The sequence below is a fragment of the Triticum aestivum genome, chromosome 7D, assembly GCF_018294505.1.
Source record: "Triticum aestivum cultivar Chinese Spring chromosome 7D, IWGSC CS RefSeq v2.1, whole genome shotgun sequence".
In the NCBI taxonomy this organism is placed as follows: Eukaryota; Viridiplantae; Streptophyta; class Magnoliopsida; order Poales; family Poaceae; genus Triticum; species Triticum aestivum.
The window spans coordinates 474,428,753-474,451,099 of record NC_057814.1 but is presented as its reverse complement, the minus strand read 5'-3'; positions in this window follow the sequence as shown (position 1 = coordinate 474,451,099).

The following is a 22,347-nucleotide window of genomic DNA, read 5'->3' as shown; positions in this document are numbered from 1 at the left end:
AGGCGTTAGTCACGGGATCATGCATTGCGGTACGAGTAAAGAGACTTGCCGGTAACGAGATTGAACAAGGTATTGGGATACCGACGATCGAATCTCGGGCAACTAACATATCGATTGACAAAGGGAATTGTATACGGGATTGATTGAATCCTCGACATCGTGGTTCATCCGATGAGATCATCGTGGAACATGTAGGAGCCAACATGGGTATCCAGATCCCGCTGTTGGTTATTGACCGGAGAGGCGTCTCGGTCATGTCTGCATGTCTCCCGAACCCGTAGGGTCTACACACTTAAGGTTCGGTGACGCTAGGGTTGTAGAGATATGTGTATGCGGAAACCTGAAAGTTGTTCGGAGTCCCGGATGAGATCCCGGACGTCACGAGGAGTTCCGGAATGGTCCGGAGGTGAAGAATTATATATAGGAAGTCAAGTTTCGGCCACCGGGAAAGTTTCGGGGGTTACCGATATTGTACCGGGACCACCGGAAGGGTCCCGGGGGTCCACCGGGTGGGGCCACCTATCCCGAAGGGCCCCGTGGGCTGAAGTGGGAAGGGAACCAGCCCCTAGTGGGCTGGCGCCCCCCCATGGGCCTCCCCCCATGCGCCTAGGGTTGGGAACCCTAGGGTGGGGGGGCTTCCCACTTGCCTTGGGGGGCAAGGCACCCCCTTGGCCGCCGCCCCCCACCCTAGATGGGGTTTTGGCCGGCGCCCCCCCCCCCTCCCAGGGGGCCTATATAAAGGGGGGGAGGGAGGGCAGCAAACAACACAGCCTTGGGCGCCTCACTCCTCCCCTGCTACACCTCTCCCTCTCGCAGAAGCTCGGCGAAGCCCTGCCGAGACCCGCTACATCCACCACCACGCTGTTGTGCTGCTGGATCAAGAAGGAGGAGACATCGCTGCACCGTACGTGTGTTGAACACGGAGGTGCCGTCCGTTCGGCACTCGGTCATCGGTGATTTGGATCACGGCGAGTACGACTCCGTCATCCACGTTCATTGGAACGCTTCCGCTCGCGATCTACAAGGGTATGTAGATGCACTCCTTTCCCCTCGTTGCTAGTATACTCCATAGATGCATCTTGGTGAGCGTAGGAAAATTTTAAAATTATGCTACGATTCCCAACATACATAGTTCTCGAACCCGTAGGGTCCGCACGCTTAAAGTTACGATGACAGTTATATTATGAGTTTATATGTTTTGATGTACCGAAGGTTGTTCGGAGTCCCGGATGTGATCACGGACATGACGAGGAGTCTTGAAATGGTCGAGACATAAAGATTGATATATTGGACGACTATATTCGGACACCGGAAGTGGTCCGGAGAAGTTTCGGATAAAACCGGAGTGCCGGAGGGGTTACCGGAACCCCCCGGGGAAGTATTGGGCCTTAGTGGGCCTTGAGGGGAGAGAGAGGGCAGCAGCCAGGAGGTGGCGTGCCCCCTCCCATGAGGAGTCCGAATTGGACTAGGGGAGGGGGGCGCAGCCCCTCTTTCCCTCTCCCTCTCCCTCTCTTTCCTTCCCCCCCTCTCTTCCTAGTTGGACTAGGAAAGGGGAGTCCTACTCCTACTAGGAGGAGGACTCCCCCCTCTCCTTGGCGCGCCCAAAGGCAGCCGGCCTCCCCCTTGCTCCTTTATATACGGGGGCAGGGGGCACCTCTAGACACACTTGATATACGATATTTTAGCCGTGTGCGGTGCCCCCCTCCACCATATTACACCTCGATAATACCGTTGCGGAGCTTAGGCGAAGCCCTGCGTCGGTGGAACATCATCATCGTCACCACGCCGTCGTGCTGACGAAACTCTCCCTCAACACTCGGCTGGATCGGAGTTCGAGGGATGTCATCGAGCTGAACTGTGCTGAACTCGGAGGTGCCGTGCGTTCGGTACTTGATCAGTCGGATCGTGAAGACGTACGACTACATCAACCGCGTTGTGATAACGCTTCCGCTGTCGGTCTACGAGGGTACGTGGACAACACTCTCCCCTCTTGTTGCTATGCATCACCATGATCTTGCGTGTGCGTAGGAAATTTTTTGAAATTACTACGTTCCCCAACAGTGGCATCCGAGCCTGGTTTTATGCGTTGATGCTATGCACGAGTAGAACACAAGTGAGTTGTGGGCGATATAAGTCATACTGCTTACCAGCATGTCGTACTTTGGTTCAGCGGTATTGTGAGATGAAGCGGCCCGGACCGACATTACGCATACGTTTACGCGAGACTGGTTTCACCGTTGCGAGCACTCGTTGCTTAAAGGTGACTGGCGGGTGTCTGTCTCTCTCACTTTAGTTGAACCGAGTGTGGCTACGCCCGGTCCTTGCGAAGGTTAAAACAGCACAAACTTGACAAACTATCGTTGTGGTTTTGATGTGTAGGTAAGAACGGTTCTTGCTAAGCCCGTAGCAGCCACGTAAAACTTGCAACAACAAAGTAGAGGACGTCTAACTTGTTTTTGCAGGGCATGTTGTGATGTGATATGGTCAAGACATGATGCTATATTTTATTGTATGAGATGATCATGTTTTGTAACCGAGTTATCGGCAACTGGCAGGAGCCATATGGTTTTCGCTTTATTGTATGCAATGCAATCGCCATGTAATTGTTTTACTTTATCACTAAGCGGTAGCGATAGTCGTAAAAGCAACAAGTTGGCGAGACGACAACGATACTACGATGGAGATCAAGGTGTCGAGCCGGTGACGATGGTGATCATGACGGTGCTTCGGAGATGGAAATCACAAGCACAAGATGATGATGGCCATATCATATCACTTATATTGATTGCATGTGATGTTAATCTTTTATGCATCTTATCTTGCTTTGATTGACGGTAGCATTATAAGATGATCTCTCACTAAAATTTCAAGATAAAAGTGTTCTCCCTGAGTATGCACCGTTGCAAAAGTTCTTCGTGCTGAGACACCACGTGATGATCGGGTGTGATAGACTCTACGTTCAAATACAACGGGTGCAAAACAGTTGCACACGCGGAATACTCAGGTTAAACTTGACGAGCCTAGCATATACAGATATGGCCTCGGGACACGGAGACCGAAAGGTCGAGCGTGAATCATATAGTAGATATGATCAACATAGTGATGTTCACCATTGAAACTACTCCATCTCACGTGATGATCGGACATGGTTTAGTTGATTTGGATCACGTAATCACTTAGATGATGAGAGGGATGTCTATCTAAGTGGGAGTTCTTAAGTAATATGATTAATTGAACTTGAATTTATCATGAACTTAGTACCTGATAGTATCTTGCTTGTCTATGTTAATTGTAGATAAATGGCCCGTGCTGTTGTTCCGTTGAATTTTAATGCGTTCCTTGAGAAAGCAAAGTTGAAAGATGATGGTAGCAATTACACAGACTGGGTCCGTAACTTGAGGATTATCCTCATTGCTGCACAGAAGAATTACGTCCTGGAAGCACCACTAGGTGCCAGGCCTCCTGCAAGAGCAACACCAGAAGTTATGAACGTCTGGCAGAGCAAAGCTGATGACTACTCAATAGTTCAGTGTGCCATGCTTTACGGCTTAGAACCGGGTATTCAACGACGTTTTGAACGTCATGGAGCATATGAGATGTTCCAGGAGTTGAAGTTAATATTTCAAGCAAATGCCCGGATTGAGAGATATGAAGTCTCCAATAAGTTCTATAGCTGCAAGATGGAAGAGAATAGTTCTGTCAGTGAGCATATACTCAGAATGTCTGGGTATAATAATCACTTGATTCAACTGGGAGTTAATCTTTCGGATGATAGCGTCATTGACAGAATTCTTCAATCACTGCCACCAAGCTACAAGAGCTTCGTGATGAACTATAACATGCAAGGGATGAATAAGGCAATTCCCGAGCTCTTCGCAATGCTAAAGGCAGCGGAGGTAGAAATCAAAAAGGAGCATCAAGTGTTGATGGTCAGTAAAACCACTAGTTTCAAGAAAAAGGGCAAAGGGAAGAAGAAGGGGAACTTCAAGAAGAACACCAAGCAAGTTGCTGTTCAGGAGAAGAAACCCAAGTCTGGACCTAAGCCTGAAACTGAGTGCTTCTACTGCAAGCAGACTGGTCACTAGAAACGGAACTGCCCCAAGTATTTGGCAGATAAGAAGGATGGCAAGGTTGACAAAGGTATATGTGATATACATGTTATTGATGTGTACCTTACTAATGCTCGCAGTAGCACCTGGGTATTTGATAATGGTTCTGTTGCTAATATTTGCAACTCAAAATAGGGGCTACGGATAGAGCGAAGATTGGCTAAGGACGAGGTGACGATGCACGTGGGAAATGGTTCCAAAGTCGATGTGATCGCCGTCGGCATGCTACCTCTACATCTACCTTCGGGATTAGTATTAGACCTAAATAATTGTTATTTGGTGACAGCGTTGAGCATGAACATTATATCTGGATCTTGTTTGATGCGAGACGGTTATTCATTTAAATCAGAGAATAATGGTTGTTCTATTTATATGAATAATATCTTTTATGGCCATGCACCCTTGAAGAGTGGTCTATTTTTAATGAATCTCGATAGTAGTGACACACATATTCATAATGTTGAAGCCAAAATATGCAGAGTTGGTAATGACAGTGCAACTTATTTGTGGCACTGATGTTTAGGTCATATCGGTGTAAAGCGCATGAAGAAACTCCATACTGATGGACTTTTGGAATCACTTGATTATGAATCACTTGGTACTTGCAAACCGTGCCTCATGGGCAAGATGACTAAAACACCGTTCTCCAGAACTATGGAGAGAGCAACAAATTTATTGGAAATCATACATACAGATGTATGTGGTCCGATGAATATTAAGGCTCGTGGGGGATATCGTTATTTTCTCACCTTCACAGATGATTTGAGAAGATATGGGTATATCTACTTAATGAAACATAAGTCTGAAACATTTGAAAAGTTCAAAGAATTTCAGAGTGAAGTTGAAAATCATCGTAACAAGAAAATAAAGTTTCTACGATCAGATCGTGGAGGAGAATATTTGAGTTACGAGTTTGGCCTACATTTGAAACAATGCGGAATAGTTTCGTAACTCACGCCACCCGGAACACCACAGCGTAATGGTGTGTCCGAACGTCGTAATCGTACTTTATTAGATATGGTGCGATCTATGATGTCTCTTACTGATTTACCGCTATCATTTTGGGGTTATGCTTTAGAGACGGCTGCATTCACTCTAAATAGGACACCATCGAAATCCGTTGAGACGACGCCTTATGAACTATGGTTTGGCAAGAAACCAAAGTTGTCGTATCTTAAAGTTTGGGGTTGCGATGCTTATGTGAAGAAACTTCAACCTGATAAGCTCGAACCTAAATCGGAGAAATGTGTCTTCATAGGATACCCAAAGGAGACTGTTGGGGACACCTTCTATCACAGATCCAAAGGCAAGATATTCGTTGCTAAGAATGGATCCTTTCTAGAGAAGGAGTTTCTCTCGAAAGAAGTGAGTGGGAGGAAAGTAGAACTTGATGAGGTAACTGTACCTGCTCCCTTATTGGAAAGTAGATCATCACAGAAATCAGTTTCTGCGACACCTACACCAATTAGTGAGGAAGTTAATGATAATGATCATGAAACTTCAGATCAAGTTATTACTGAACCTCGTAGGTCAACTAGATCAAGATCCGCACTAGAGTGGTATGGTAATCCTGTTCTGGAGGTTATGTTACTAGACCATGATGAACCTACGAACTATGAAGAAGCGATGGTGAGCCCAGATTCCGCAAAATGGCTTGAAGCCATGAAATCCGAGATGGGATCCATGTATGAGAACAAAGTATGGACTTTGGTTGACTTGCCCGATGGTCGGCAAGCCATTGAAAATAAATGGATCTTCAAGAAGAAGACTGACGCTGATGGTAATGTTACTGTCTATAAAGCTCGACTTGTTGCGAAAGGTTTTCGACAAGTTCAAGGGATTGACTACGATGAGACCTTCTCACCTGTAGCGATGCTTAAGTCTGTCCGAATCATGTTAGCAATTGCCGCATTTTATGATTATGAAATTTGGCAAATGGATGTCAAAACTGCATTCCTGAATGGATTTCTGGAAGAAGAGTTGTATATGATGCAACCGGAAGGTTTTCTCGATCCAAAGGGAGCTAACAAAGTGTGCAAGCTCTAGCGATCCATTTATGGACTGGTGCAAGCCTCTCGGAGTTGGAATAAACGCTTTGATAGTGTGATCAAAGCATTTGGTTTTATACCGACTTTTGGAGAAGCCTGTATTTACAAGAAAGTGAGTGGGAGCTCAGTAGTATTTCTGATATTATATGTGGATGACATATTGCTGATTGGAAATATTTAGAATTTCTGGATAGCATAAAGGGATACTTGAATAAGAGGTTTTCAATGAAAGACCTTGGTGAAGCTGCATATATATTAGGCATTAAGATCTATAGAGATAGATCAAGACGCTTAATTGGACTTTCACAAAGCACATACCTTGACAAAGTTTTGAAGAAGTTCAAAATGGATAAGCAAAGAAAGGGTTCTTGCCTGTACTACAAGGTGTGAGATTGAGTAAGACTCAATGCCCGACCACTGCAGAAGATAGAGAGAAGATGAAAGATGTTCCCTATGCTTCAGCCATAGGCTCTATCATGTATGCAATGCTGTGTACCAGACCTGATGTGTGCCTTGCTATAAGTTTAGCAGGGAGGTACCAAAGTAATCCAGGAGTGGATCACTGGACAGCGGTCAAGAACATCCTGAAATACCTGAAAAGGACTAAGGATATGTTTCTCGTTTATGGAGGTGACAAAGAGCTCATCGTAAGTGGTTATGTTGATGCAAGCTTTGACACTGATCCGGACGATTCTAAATCGCAAACCGGATACGTATTTACATTGAATGGTGGAGCTATCAGTTGGTGCAGTTCTAAGCAAAGTGTCGTGGCGGGATCTACGTGTGAAGCGGAGTACATAGCTGCTTCGGAAGCAGCAAATGAAGGAGTCTGGATGAAGGAGTTCATATCCGATCTAGGTGTCATACCTAGTGCATCGGGACCAATGAAAATCTTTTGTGACAATACTGGTGCAATTGCCTTAGCAAAGGAATCCAGATTTTACAAGAGAACCAAGCACATCAAAAGACGCTTCAATTCCATCCGGGATTTAGTCCAGGTGGGAGACATAGAAATTTGCAAGATACATACGGATCTGAATGTTGCAGACCCGTTGACTAAGCCTCTTCCACGAGCAAAACATGATCAGCACCAAGACTCCATGGGTGTAAGAATCATTACTTTGTAATCTAGATTATTGACTCTAGTGCAAGTGGGAGACTGAAGGAAATATGCCCTAGAGGCAATAATAAAGTATTATTTATTTCCTTATATCATGATAAATGTTTATTATTCATGCTAGAATTGTATTAGCCGGAAACATAATACATGTGTGAATACATAGACAAACAGTGTGTCACTAGTATGCCTCTACTTGACTAGCTCGTTAATCAAAGATGGTTATGTTTCCTAGCCATAGACATGAGTTGTCATTTGATTAACGGGATCACCTCATTAGGAGAATGACGTGATTGACTTGACCCATTCCGTTAGCTTAGCACCCGATCGTTTAGTATGTTGCTATTGCTTTCTTCATGACTTATACATGTTCCTATGACTATGAGATTATGCAACTCCCGTTTACCGGAGGAACACTTTGTGTGCTACCAAACGTCACAACGTAAATGGGTGATTATAAAGGTGCTCTACAGGTGTCTCCAAAGGTACTTGTTGGGTTGGCGTATTTCGAGATTAGGATTTGTCACTCCGATTGTCGGAGAGGTATCTCTGGGCCCAGTCAATAATGCACATCACTATAAGCCTTGCAAGCATTGTGACTAATGAGTTAGTTGTGGGATGATGTATTACGGTACGAGTAAAGAGACTTGCCGGTAACGAGATTGAACTAGGTATCGAGATACCGACGATCGAATCTCGGGCAAGTAACATACCGATGACAAAGGGAACAACGTATGTTGTTATGCGGTCTGACCGATAAAGATCTTCGTAGAATATGTGGGAACCAATATGAGCATCCAGGTTCCGCTATTGGTTATTCACCGGAGAGGTGTCTCGATCATGTCTACATAGTTCTCAAACCCGTAGGGTCCGCACGCTTAAAGTTACGATGACAGTTATATTATGAGTTTATATGTTTTGATGTACCAAAGGTTGTTCGGAGTCCCGGGTGTGATCACGGACATGATGAGGAGTCTCAAAATGGTCGAGACATAAAGATTGATATATTGGACGACTATATTCGAACACCAGAAGTGTTCCGGAGAAGTTTCGGATAAAACCGGCGTGCCGGAGGGGTTACCGGAACCCCCCGGGGAAGTATTGGGCCTTAGTGGGCCTTGAGGGGAGAGAGAGGGCAGCAGCCAGGAGGTGGCGCGCCCCCTCCCATGAGGAGTCCGAATTGGACTAGGGGAGGGGGGCGCAGCCCCTCTTTCCCTCTCCCTCTCCCTCTCTTTCCTTCCCCCCCTCTCTTCCTAGTTGGAGTAGGAAAGGGGAGTCCTACTCCTACTAGGAGGAGGACTCCCCCCTCTCCTTGGCGCGCCCAAAGGCAGCCGGCCTCCCCCTTGCTCCTTTATATACGGGGGCAGGGGGGCACCTCTAGACACACTTGATATACGATATTTTAGCCGTGTGCGGTGCCCCCCTCCACCATATTACACCTCGATAATACCGTTGCGGAGCTTAGGCGAAGCCCTGCGTTGGTGGAACATCATCATCGTCACCACGCCATCGTGCTGACGAAACTCTCCCTCAACACTCGGCTGGATCGGAGTTCGAGGGACGTCATCGAGCTGAACGTGTGCTGAACTCGGAGGTGCCGTGCGTTCGGTACTTGATCGGTCGGATCGTGAAGACGTACGACTACATCAACCGCATTGTGATAACGCTTCCGTTGTCGGTCTACGAGGGTACGTGGACAACACTCTCCCCTCTTGTTGCTATGCATCACCATGATCTTGCGTGTGCGTAGGAATTTTTTTGAAATTACTACGTTCCCCAACACTTTGTAGACCTACGGGTCCGTAGTTAGTAGCTAGATGGCTTCCTCTCTCTCTCTCTTTTGATTCTCAATACAATGGTCTCTTGGAGATCCATATGATGTAACTCTTTTTGCGGTTTGTTTGTTGGGATCCGATGAACTTTGTGTTTATGATCAGATCTATGTTTTTGTCCATGGAAGTTATTTGAGTCTTCTTTGATCTCTTATATGCATGATTGCTTATAGCCTCGTATTTCTTCTCTGATATTTGGGTTTTGTTTGGCCAACTTGATCTAGTTATCTTGCAATGGGAAGAGGTGCTTTGTGATGGGTTCGATCTTACGGTGCTTGATGCTAGTGACAGAAGGGGAACCGACACGTATGTATCGTTGCTATTAAGGATAAAAAGATGGGGTCTATTTCTACATAAATAGATCTTGCCTACATCATGTCATCGTTCTTATTGCATTACTCTGTTTTTCCATGAACTTAATACACAATATGCATGCTGGATAGCGGTCGATGTGTGGAGTCGGTCTACTAATCTTGGATGTGATGCCTATATAATGATCATTGCATGGATATCGTCATGATTATTTGAAGTTTTGTCAATTGCCCAACAGTAATTCGTTTACCCACCGTTTGCTATTTTTCTAGAGAGAAGCCACTAGTGAAATCTACGGCCCCCAGGTCTCTTCTTTATTATATTTGCCTTTGCAATATATTTCCCTTTGCTTTCATTTTCATATCTATTAAACCAAAAATACAAAAATACCTCGCTGCACTATATTTTATTTGGCGTTTGATATATCAATCTATTAAAACTTTATCCCGTCCTTGTGCCAATTTCTAGCGTCGTTACCCGAAAGGGATTAACAACCCCTTTAACACATCGGGTTGCGAGTGGTTGTCATGTGTGTGCAGGTGCTGTTTATGTAGTGTTGCTTGGTTCTCCTACTGGTTCGATAACCTTGGTCTCATCACTGAGGGAAATACCTGCCGTCACTGTGCTGCATCATCTCTTCCTCTTTGGGGAAATACCGACGTAGTTCTAGCAGACACCAAAAGGAATTTCTGGCGCCGTTGTCGGGGAGACATCATCAACATCTACCAGGTTCCTAATCACATATCTCATCTCCTCGCAATTTACATTATTTGCCATTTGCCTCTAGTTTTCCTCTCCCCCACTACACAAAAATTTGCCATTTTATTCGCCCCCTTTTTCTTTTGCCGTTTTCTTACCGGATCTGTTTTTTAGTGCAATCTTGTTGCGTAGTCACAATGACTCAAGAGAACACCAAGTTATGTGATTTCTCAAATACCAACAACAATGATTTTATTGGCACTACGATTGCTCCTCTCACCACTAGTGCGGAGTCTTGTGATATTAATACTGCTTTGCTGAATCTTCTTACGAAAAATCAATTTTCCGGTACTCCTAATGAGGATGCCGCGTCCCATCTTAACACATTCGTGGAATCATGCGATATGCAAAAGAAAAAAGATGTGGACAATGATGTTCTGAAGATGAAATTATTTCCGTTTTCTTTGCGAGATCATGCAAAAATTTGGTTTTCTTCTTTGCCTCGCAATAGTATTGATTCTTGGAATAAGTGCAAGGATGCTTTTATTACTAAGTATTTTCCGCCCGCAAAAATTATTTCCGTTAGAACCCAGATCATGCATTTCAAGCAACTTGAACATGAGCATGTTGCACAATCTTGGGAAAGGATGAAAATGATGCTAAGGAATTGCCCAACTCATGGGTTAAATCTTTGGATGATCATACAATTTTTTATGCGGGGTTGAATTTTGTTTCTCATAATCTTTTAGATTCCGCCGCGGGTGGTACTTTTATGGAAATTACTTTGGGTGAAGCCACCAAATTGCTTGATAATATTATGGCAAATTATTCACAATGGCATACCGAAAGAGCTCCTACTAGTAAAAAAAGTTAATTCGGTTGAAGAAATTTTTTCTTTGAGTGAAAAAGTTGATGCTCTTATGAAATTGATTGCTAATAAAAGTGCTCCTATTGATTTTAATGATGTTCCTTTGTCTACTTTGATTGAGCAAAATAGTGATGCCGTAGACGTGAATTTTATCTCGTGAACCAATTTCAATAACAATGCTTATAGAGGTAATTTTAATCCTAGGCCTTTTCCTAGTAATTCCTCTAATAATCATGGTAATTCCTATGGTAATCCTTCTTATAATAAAAATAGGAACACCTCTGATCTTGAGAATAATATTAAATAATTTATCAGTACTCAAAAAAAATTCAATGCTACAATGGAAGAAAAGTTGAATAAGATTGATGATTTGTCTAGAAGTGTTGATAGAATTTCTCATGATGAAAATTTTTGTGCCTAAGGTAGAGGAATCAATTAAATCTATTTATGTTTCTATGGATGAAAGTAAGAAAAGAACCGCTATGCTTAGTGCTAGAAGAGAATTTTTAGAAAAAGCGTTTTCTAGTGATTGCTTTCATAAAAATGATGAAGATCTTAAAATGATTGGTGTTTCTTCTATTGATTCCTTTTTTTAGTAAAATTAAGATTGATGATAAAGGGACTGGAGAAGACTCAACTTTAGCAAGAAAGCGTCCCAATAAGTCAGAGGGTGAAATCTTGTTGAAAATATTGATAAAAGTGGGTTTGAAGATGTCAAAACTTTAACTAGTTATGTGCCCGCTCTTTTGGATTACAAAGACTTTAATTATGATAGTTGCTCTTTGATTGATTGTATTTCTTTGTTGCAATCCATGATAAATTCACCCCATGCTTATGAACAAAATAAAGCTTTTACTAAACATATTGTTGATGCTATGATGAAAGCTTTGGAAGAAAAATTGGAATTAGAAGTTTCAATTCCTAGAAAATTACATGATGAGTGGGAACCTACTGTCAAAGTCAAGATCAAAAATTATGAGTGTTTTGCTTTATGTGACTTGGATGCTAGTATTTCTACAATTCTGAAGTCTTTATGTGATGTGCTTGGTCTTACCGATATTGAAGAATGTTCTTTGAATTTGCACTTGGCGGATTCTACTAGTAAAAAGCATATGGGAAGAATTAATGATGTTCTTATTGCAAATAGGAATTATGTGCCCATATAATTTATTGTTCTTGATATTGATTGCAATCCATCTTGTCCAATGATTCTTGGTAGATCGTTTTTACGCACTATTGGTGTCGTGATTGATATGAAATAAGGGAATATTAAATTTCAATTTCCACTAAGGAAGGGTATGGAACACTTCCCTAGAAAAAGAATTAGGCCACCTTATGAATCAATCATGAGGGCATCTTATGGATCTAGAAACAAAGATGACAATAATTAGATCCTTGCTTTATGCCTAGCTAAGGGCGTGAAACAATAGCGCTTGTTGGGAGGCAACCCAATCAATAAATTTTATTTTTGCCTTTTGCTTTCTGTTCTTGAGTGTTTGTACAATTATGCTACTGTTATGATTGTTTTTTGTGTTTTAGTTAGTGTTTGTGCCAAGTAAAGCCTTTAGGATCATGTTGGGTGATAGTTGATTTGATCTTGCTGAAAAACAGAAACTTTTGCACTCACTAAAATATTTCTCATTTTTAACAAAGAAGAGTGCTTTTGATTTGATTCTTTTTTCAGAAGATTAATATACAAATTATTCAGGTGGTCCTAATTTTTCAGAATTTTTGGTGTTACAGAAGTATTCGAAATATCCATATTGCTACAGACTGTTCTGTTTTTGACAGATTCTGTTTTCTTTGTGTTGTGTGCTTGTTCTGATGATTCTATGGTTTTCTTTGATGAGTTTTTTCCATAGAAAAGTTGGAACACAGTATATATAATGCAAGGATAAAATATGAATTGGTTTACTACAGTACTTATAGTAGTGATTTATTTTCTTATACTAATGGATCTCACAAAGGTTTGGTTGAGTTTTGTGTGATTGAAGTTTTCAAGTTTTGGGTGATGTTACGATGGATGAAGGAATAAGGAGTAAGAAGAACCTAAGCTTGGGGATGCCCATGTCATCCCAAGCTATTATCCAAAGAGAAGCAAGCAACTAAGCTTGGGATGCCCGAGTGGCATCCCCTCTTTCTTGTAATGACCATCGGTATTTTACTCGGAACTATATCTTGGGGAACGATATCCCTACAACATCATATAGTCTTGTCATGCTCCATCTTCTTAACACAAAGTATTTATCATGCACAACCCTGATGACAAGCCAAGCAATTGGTTCATACTTTTTAAAGTGCTTTAGCTTTTTCAACCCCCACGCAATACATGAGCGCAAGCCATGGACATGGCACTATGGGTGTAATAGAGTATGATCATAGGGTAAACATAGAGAAGACAAAAAAGTAAGAAAGTCTCACATCGACGTGGCTAATCAACGGGCTATGGAGATGCCCATCAATTGATATTAATGCGAGGAGTAGGGATTGTCATGCAACGGATGCACTAAGAGCTATAAGTGTATGAAAGCTCGATATGAAAACTAAATGGGTGTGCATCCAACTTGCTTGCTCATGAAGACCCCGGGCATTTGAGGAAGCCCATCATCAGAATATACAAGCCAAGTTCTATAATGAAAAATTCCCACTAATATATGAAAGTGACTACATAGGAGACTCTTTATATGAAAAACATGGTGCTACTTTGAAGCACAAGTGTGGAATTGGCATGCCCCTTCTCTTTTCACTCATTTTTTCTTTTCTTTTTTCTTTTTTTCTTTGGCTCTTTTAGGCCTCACTTTTTCCTTTTTTTATTTTTTTTCTTTTTGTCCGGTGTCTCATCCCGACTTGTGGGGGAATCATAGTCTCCATCATCCTTTCCTCACTGGGACATGCTCTAATAATGAATAATGATGATCATCACACTTCTATTTACTTACAACTCAATACCTAGAAAAAAGTATGAATCTATATGAATGCCTCTGGTAGTGTACCAGGATATGTGCAATGATCTAGCGTAGCAAGGATATCTAAAAACGGACAAGCCATGGAAATATCATGCTAGCTATCTTACGATCATGCAAACCAATATCACAATGAATGCTCATGTCATAAAAACAGAACGGTGGAAGTTGCATGGCAATATATCTCGGAATGGCTATGGAAATGCCATAATAGGTAGGTATGGTGGATGTTTTGAGGACGATATAATAAGGCTTATGTGTGATATAGCGTATCATATCACGGGGTTTGGATGCACCGGCGAAGTTTGCACCACATCTCGAGGTGAGAAAGGGCAATGCACGGTACAGTAGAGGCTAGCAAATTGCGGAAAAGGTAAGAGTGTGTATAATCCATGGACTCACACTAGTCATAAAGAAATCACATATTATTGCAAAAGTTTATTAGCCCTCGAAGCAAAGTACTACTACGCATGCCCCTAGGGGGTAGATTGGTAGGAAAATACCATCGTTCGTCCCCGACCGCCACTCATAAGGAAGACAATCAATAATAAATCGTGCTCCAACTTTATAGCATGACGAGAAACTATACATGCATGCTTCGGGAATCACAAACCTTAACACCAATATTCTTACTAAGAACAATAATTCACAAGTACCTCCCACATATTATCATCTCTATATCACAAAACTATTCCAAGGAATAAAACATATCATATTCAGTGATCCACAAGTTTTATGTAGGATTTTATGACTAACCATGCAAATTACCAATTCATGTTGACTCTCTAAATAGATGTATATGAAGCATGAGAGTTTAATTCTTCCTACAAAAGACCATGCTCTAATAAATATAAGTGAAGCAAAAGACCATTCTACAAATAGAAGTTTTCTATGTGAAGAGAAATAGGCAATCCAAACTTCAAAAGATATAAGTGAAGCACATGAAGCATTCTATAAAGCCATACTCAAAAGAAATAAGTGAAATGCAAAGAGCATTCTATAAATCAACCAAGGACTATCTCATACCAGCATGGTGCATTACTAAATGAAAAATAAAAAGTGCATGACGGTCCAAGTTACGCATATCACGTGAACAAAACAAAATCCGAAACATACCAATACTTGTTGAAGAAAGATGGGATGCCATCCGGGGCATCCCCAAGCTTAGACACTTGAGTCTCCTTGAATATTTACTTGGGGTGCCTTGGGCAACCCCTAATGTTTAACTCTTGCCTCTCCTCCTTCTCCTCATATCGAGACCTCCTCCATCCTCAAAAACTTCATCCACACAAAACTTAACAAAACCCTCGTGAGATCTGTTAGTATAATAAAGCAAATCACTACTTTAAGTATTGTTCCAAACCCATTCATATTTTATTTTTGCATTATCCCTACTGTATTCTAACTTCTCCATGGCTTATACCATCGACACACTCCATAGTTCCATCAAAACAAGCAAAACAATGCATAAAAATAGAATCTGTCAAAAACAGGACAGTCTGTAGCAATGTGAACTTTGACCATACTTCTGTAACTCCAAAAATTCAGAAAATTAGGAAAAAAACAAACATTTTTCATAGAAGTATTGTGTAAATATTTCAAAAACTTTTGACGTTCTAGTAAAAAAATCACGCACTGCTGCCAAAGTTTATGTTTTTGCACCGCACATACCAAACAAGCAATCTAATCATACTAAAGGCAAATCTTGGCACATTATTTTTATAATACAATGGATTTGTACAAGGGGGTAATTATTTTTGTTGAAAAGTTTCTGTAATTAAGGTTCACAAAGTTTCCATGGGCATGAACAAAGTTCAAGGCTAGCTTCCACTTTAACAATGTTCATCTCTCTCATTTTCACTTTACTTTTTGAAAAAGTTTTAGGTTCCCCTCTATATTTTTTTAACTTTATAAAAGCACACAACATAATAAAATTACTCTCTAAAACTTCCGGGTTGTCTCCTGGCAACTCTTTCTTTAAAGCCATTAAGCTACACATAAAGTGCTCAATTAATAGATCCACCTAGATCCCAAGGTATATCAAAGCCAATTTTAATTAGAAATGATTTATAATTTAGTAGTGAGCACAACGCAACATATATCATGCAATGACGGAGTCTAACTCTCTTCCTATGCATCGGCATGTCATAAAAGAACAATTCATGCACATCAAGTAAAGGCCAATACATAGAATAAGCAGTTTCTTGCAATTTTACCGTGTTGGAAACATAGAGAGGTGGAGATGTAGTTCCTCCCTCATAATAATTGCAAGTAGGAGTAGCAAGCACATGCATATTATATTCAACAAAATCATCATGTGTAATGGTAGAACGCAACCCATCAATCCTTAATAAGAGCAAACTTCTCCGATATAGTGTAGTTGGGAGAATTCAAAAAGATAATAGGACTATCATGTTTGGGTGCAACAGCAACAATTTCATTCTTAACATAAGGAACTATAACAAGTTCATCTCCATACGCATAATTCAAATTGGCATCTTGGCCACAAGCATAGCAAGCATAAATTTCATCAAAAAGGGATATTTCAAATGAATCCAAGGGATCATAGCAATCATTGTAGCATTCATCCTTCAGTAAGCATGAAAAGAAATTAAACAATGTATGCGATAAAGAATTACTCTCATTAGAAGGTGGGCACGGGTGATCAATCCGCTCTTCGTCCTTTTGCTCTTTGCTTTCCTCCTCATCTTTTTCATCTAATGAGCTCACAGTTTCATCAATTTCTTCTTCCATACTTTCCTGCAAAATATTAGTCTCTTCTTGGATAGCGGATATTTTCTCAATAAATGCATCAACATGGGCATTGTATTCATAATTCTCATAGCAATATTTAAGTATAGCAAAAAAAATCAGGTCTATAAACAACATCATCATAATCTTCATACTTTTCAAACATAGATTCAATTTCATAAGCACCCTTAAAAGCAACGAATTCTTCTATTCGTTCCACATCATAGTGATCATATATACCATTAGCATAAGAAGCCAAGGTTTCATTATCATTAAATTCACATGAAAAGGGAAGGTGTCGAACCTTCATCCTAGAGCAACAAGTATAATCATATCTCAAGCATAAATTCCAAGCATACCATTGCAACATTTCAATTTGATCCCGTAACAGTTTCCCTTTTTGAGTCAAGCGATAATCCCTAAAGTATTCACGTTGATCCATAACTAATCTCCATGAGTTGCAAGTACAACTAATTTTTTTGGTATTTCGTGTTCCATATCCATAACTAAAGATAGAGAACAACTTAAAACAGAAAATAAAAGCTACTTAGTGATAAAGCAAACAAGCACACACGAGAATATTCACCCCATGCTATTGCTAGGCAACGGCGCCAGAAAAAGGTATTGATAACCCACAAGTATAGGGGTCATTTGTAGCCTTTTTCGATAAATAAGAGTGTCAAACCCAATGAGGAGCTAAAGGTAGAACAAATATTCCCTCAAGTTCTATCGACCACCGATACAATTCTACGCACCCCTAACGTCTGCTTTACCTAGAACAAGAATAAAACTAGAAGTACTTTGCGATAATAAAATTGTGAATAATTTGCAAGAAAATAAAAGTTAGTTGTTTAGTTGAAAGCGTTTGTCACACAAGAAATTTATTTGTCCCTAGGAAATTGATAACTAGACCGGTAATCATTATTGCAATTTTACATGGGGGAGAGGCATGAGTTAACATACTTTCCGTACTTGGATCATATGCACTTATGATTGGAACTCTAGCAAGAATCGACAACTACCAAAGATCATTAAGGTAAAACCCAACCATAGCATTAAGTAGCAAGTCCTCTTTACTCCCATACGCAACAACCCCCTTACTCGGGTATAAGTTTCTATCACTCTCGCCACCCACTATAAGAGAATCATGAACGTATTGCAACACCTACAGCGGGGATCCCTCACGTTTGCGCGACACGGAGGGCACCATAGGACAGCACCAAAATAAAATATACAACTCAAACCAATCACGATCATCAATCAACCCATAGGCCAAAACAGATCTACTCAAACATCATAGGATAACCACATATATATCACTGGATAATAATATATAGTGTTGAGCACCATGTTTAAGTAGAGAATTACAGCGGGAATAAAGATGTTACACCGCTGCATAGAGGGGGAGAGCGTTGGTGTTGACAGCGGCGAAGTTGTTGGTGTAGATCGCCGCACGATCCTTGCCCCTGCGGCATTCTGGCGCCACCTAGAGATAGGGAGAGAGCCCCCCTTCTTCTTCTTCTTCTTCCTTGGCCTCCCCCTAGATGGGAGGGGGGTTTTCCCTCTGGTCCATGGTCTCCATGGCGGCGGCGGGGCGAGAGCCCCTCCTAGATTGGATATATCTCTCTGTTCTCTTCTGTTTCACGTTCCTGTTTTTCATCCATTCACCGTTTCTTAAATTCTCGGAGATCCGTTACTCCGATTGTGTTGAGATTTTAACACGATTTTTTTTCGGATATTATATTTCTTGCGGCAAAAGAATGGCAGCAACCGCCTTACCAGGTGGCCACTACCCACCACCGCACGCTTGGGTCGCACCTTGGTGCCTAGTGGAGGTTGTGGGCCTCCGTTTGCATTGATTCCACCTCCCAAAAAACACATATATTCAGAAAATAATTCTTCTTAAAAATTTGTTTCATTTGGACTTTGTTTGATATGGATATTCTGCGAACCAAAAAACACGCAACAAACAGGCACTGGCACTGGGCACTGGATCAATATGGCAGTCCCAAAAAGTAATATAAAATGTTAACGAAAGTATATAAAGTTGTATAATATTGGCATGAAACAATCAAAAAATATAGATACGACGGAGGAGTATCAGAGACATCATCAACAACTATCAAATAACCAATCACAAATCTCATCTCCTTGCAATTACTTTATTCGCTATTTGGCTCTCGTTTTCATCTCCCTCACTTCTAAAACGTTTTGCAAAAATACAAAAATATTTCTGATTGCCTTGTTCTTGTTCGATCTTTTGTTTGCTTGTGATCTTGTTTAAGTAGTCACTATGTCTCAAAGAAATTATTATGATGTTCCCTATCCCAACATCTTGATTGAGTTTGAGAAAAATACCAAAGAATACATGACTATACAATTTGAGCATAATAAATTTTTCACCGAGGAGCTTAAAGAACACTCTATTGTGTTAGATGCTATAACAAAACAACTTGATCATGTTAGCATAGAAGTTTCCAATCTCCAATCTAAGTATGCTCAGACTGAAAATTTTCTAGGTAAAATATCTGATGCACAAGCTACACTAGTAAATCAAATGGCGGCTAAGCCAAAATCTCTAGAGGATAGTAATTATGAAGGTTTCAAGATGATTGGTGTTTCTTCTATTGATTCCTTGTTTAGTAATATTAAACTTGATGATAAGGGGTCTGAAGAAGAGTCAACTTTAGTTAGAAAGCGCCCCCGTAATTCGGAGGGTGAAAATCTTGTTGAAAAAATTGATAAAGGTGGGTTTGGAGAGGAAAAAACTTTAAGTAGTGATGTGCCCACTCTTTTGGATTACAAAGACTTTAATTATGATAGTTGTTCTTCGATTGAATATATTTCTTTGTTGCAATCCATGCTAAATTCACCAATGCATATGAACAAAATAAAACTTTTACTAAACATATTTTGGAAGCAATGATTAAAGCTTTAGAAGAAAAGTTAGAATTAGATATTTTAATTCCTAGGAAATTATATGATGAATGGGAACCCACCATTAAAGTCAAGATCAAAAATTATGTGTGCAATGCTTTGTGTGATTTGGGTGGTAGTGTTTCCACAATTTCGAAATCTCTATGTGATGTGCTAGGTTTTACCAATATTGAAGAATGTTCTCTTAATTTGCACTTGGCGGATTCTACTATTAAAAAGCCTTTGGGGAGACTTAATGATGTTCTTATTCTTGAAAATAGGAACTATGTGCCCATGGATTTTTTTTCCTTGATATTGATTGCAATCCATCTTGCCCCATAATACTTGGTAGACTGTTTTTACGAACTATAGGTGTCGTGATTGATATGAAAGAAGAAAATATTAAATTTAAGTTTCTATTAAGAAATGATTGGAACACTTCCCTAGAACAAGAATTAAGCCACCATATGAATCAATCATGAGTGTAACCTATGGAGCAAAAACTTAAGAAGACAATACTTGAACCTATGCATTATGTCTAGCTAGGGGCGTAAAAATAGCGCTTGTTGGGAGGCAACCCAATATTTATCCTTTAATTTTTTTTCTGTTGTTTAATCAATACACAATTATGCCTCTGTTATGATTTTGCATTTTATGTTTTAATTAGTGTTTGTGCCAAGTAATGCCTTTACGATGGCTTGGGTGATAGTTGATTTGATCCTATTGGAAAACAGAAACTTTTACATCCAGTAGCAGAATTGTTGGAAATCACTAGAGCGACGAAAAATTATAAATGTTTTACACAATACTGATATACAAATTGCCTCTGTTGTCCTAATTTTTCAGAATTTTTGGAGTTACAGAAGTATGAGCTTAATTCGTGTTTCTACAGACTGTTCTATTTTTGACAGATTTTGTTTTTGTTGCATTGTGTGCTTATTTTGATGAATCTATGGATTGTATCAGGGGGTATAAGCCATGGTAAAGTTAGAATATAGTAGGTATAATGCAATAACAAAAGATTAATGGGTTGCAACAACACTTAAAGTAGTGAATCGTTTTCTTATACTAACGGATCTCATGAAGGTTTTGTTAAGTTTTGTGTGATTGAAGTTTTCAAGTTTTGAGTGAGATCACGATGGATGAAGGAACAAGGAGTGAAAAGAGCCTAAGCTTGGGGATTCCCATGGCACCACAAGGTAATATTCAAGGAGAACCAAGCAACTAAGCTTGGGGATGCCCCGAAAGGCATCCCCTCTTTCTTCTAACGACCATCGGTAATTTTACTTGGAGATATATTTTTATTCGTCACATATCATGAGTTTTGCTTGGAGCATCTTGTATTATATGAGTCTTTGCTTGTTTTTCTTTTTAGTTTGCCACAATCATCCTTGCTGGACACACCTATTTGAGAGAGCCATATTGATGCTATGATTTGTTAGAATTGCTCTATGTGCTTCACTTCAAAAAATTAGCTATGGAATTACTCTAGTACTTCACTTATATCTTTTTTTAGCACGGTGGTAGTTCAATTTTTGAAGAAATACTCTCATGCTTCACTTAGATATTTTGAGAGTTAGTATAACTTTAAAGAAATATCCTCCCATTGCTTCACTTGTATTATTTTGAGAGATGAAAATTGTTTTGAATAAATAATTATGCTCTTGTGCTTCACTTAAATTTGTTTGAGAGCTTGAAAAGTAGCAATGGTAATATATGAAATTAGTCCCAAAGTGATAGATATCCAAGGGGGATATAATAGAAACTTTCATGAAGATCATTGGACATTATAAACTTGATTCCTTATAATAGTTTTGAGATATGTAGATAGTAATATGTGAGTCATGTTGGTGAGTAATTATGCTTAGTAAGAATATTGGTGTTAAGGTTTGTGATTCCCTATGCAAGCATGAAAGTCAATAGTTATGCAATGAAGTTATATCCTACTTGTGGTGCATTATTTGGTGTTAGTTATGTGTAATGCTCGCTTATGATCGTTTTTGTTTTTTGGTTGGTTGCTTCTCAATCTATTTTCTAGCCTTTCCCTGTACTAAGCGGGAATACTGCTTGTGCATCCAAACTCCTTAAACCAAGTTGTGCCAATGAGTCCACCATACCTACCTATATGTGGTATTTCCATGTCGTTCCAAGTAAATTTATATGTGCTCTAATTTTCAAAATGAACTTCCTTTTTGTGTGCCCGTGCCGCTCATGAAGTGGCAGGGGGTGGCCAATATTTTCCATGCTAGATATGTTATTCTCAATATGAGTGTCTATTCACTTGTCATTGCACAAGAGTGTGCCACGTAATAGGGATGCCCGGTCCCGAAATGAAAAAAAATTATGTTGTCAATAATAAATTCATTGGATAGTTTTGGTATGGAAGGCACCCGTAGATACGGCTAGCCATGGATTGTGAAAGAATGGTGGAAAAAGGAATAAACTTTATTTTATGTTTGGGAACCGCCTATGATTTATCTAGCATGGAAAGTATTGGAAATTCTCGGTCATTTTTGTTGACAGGAAAAGCATGCCTCTAAAAACAATTTTATCTGTAAATTTAAGCTTTGAGCTCTCGCACCTCTACAAATCAATGCTTCCCTCTGCGAAGGGCATATCTATTTACTTTATGCAATTTATTATTGAGTCCCCATCTTCTCTTATAAAGCACCAACTAGGGAACACTATTATCATACTTGTGCATTGGGCATAGTTAATATTTGAGTTTTTTT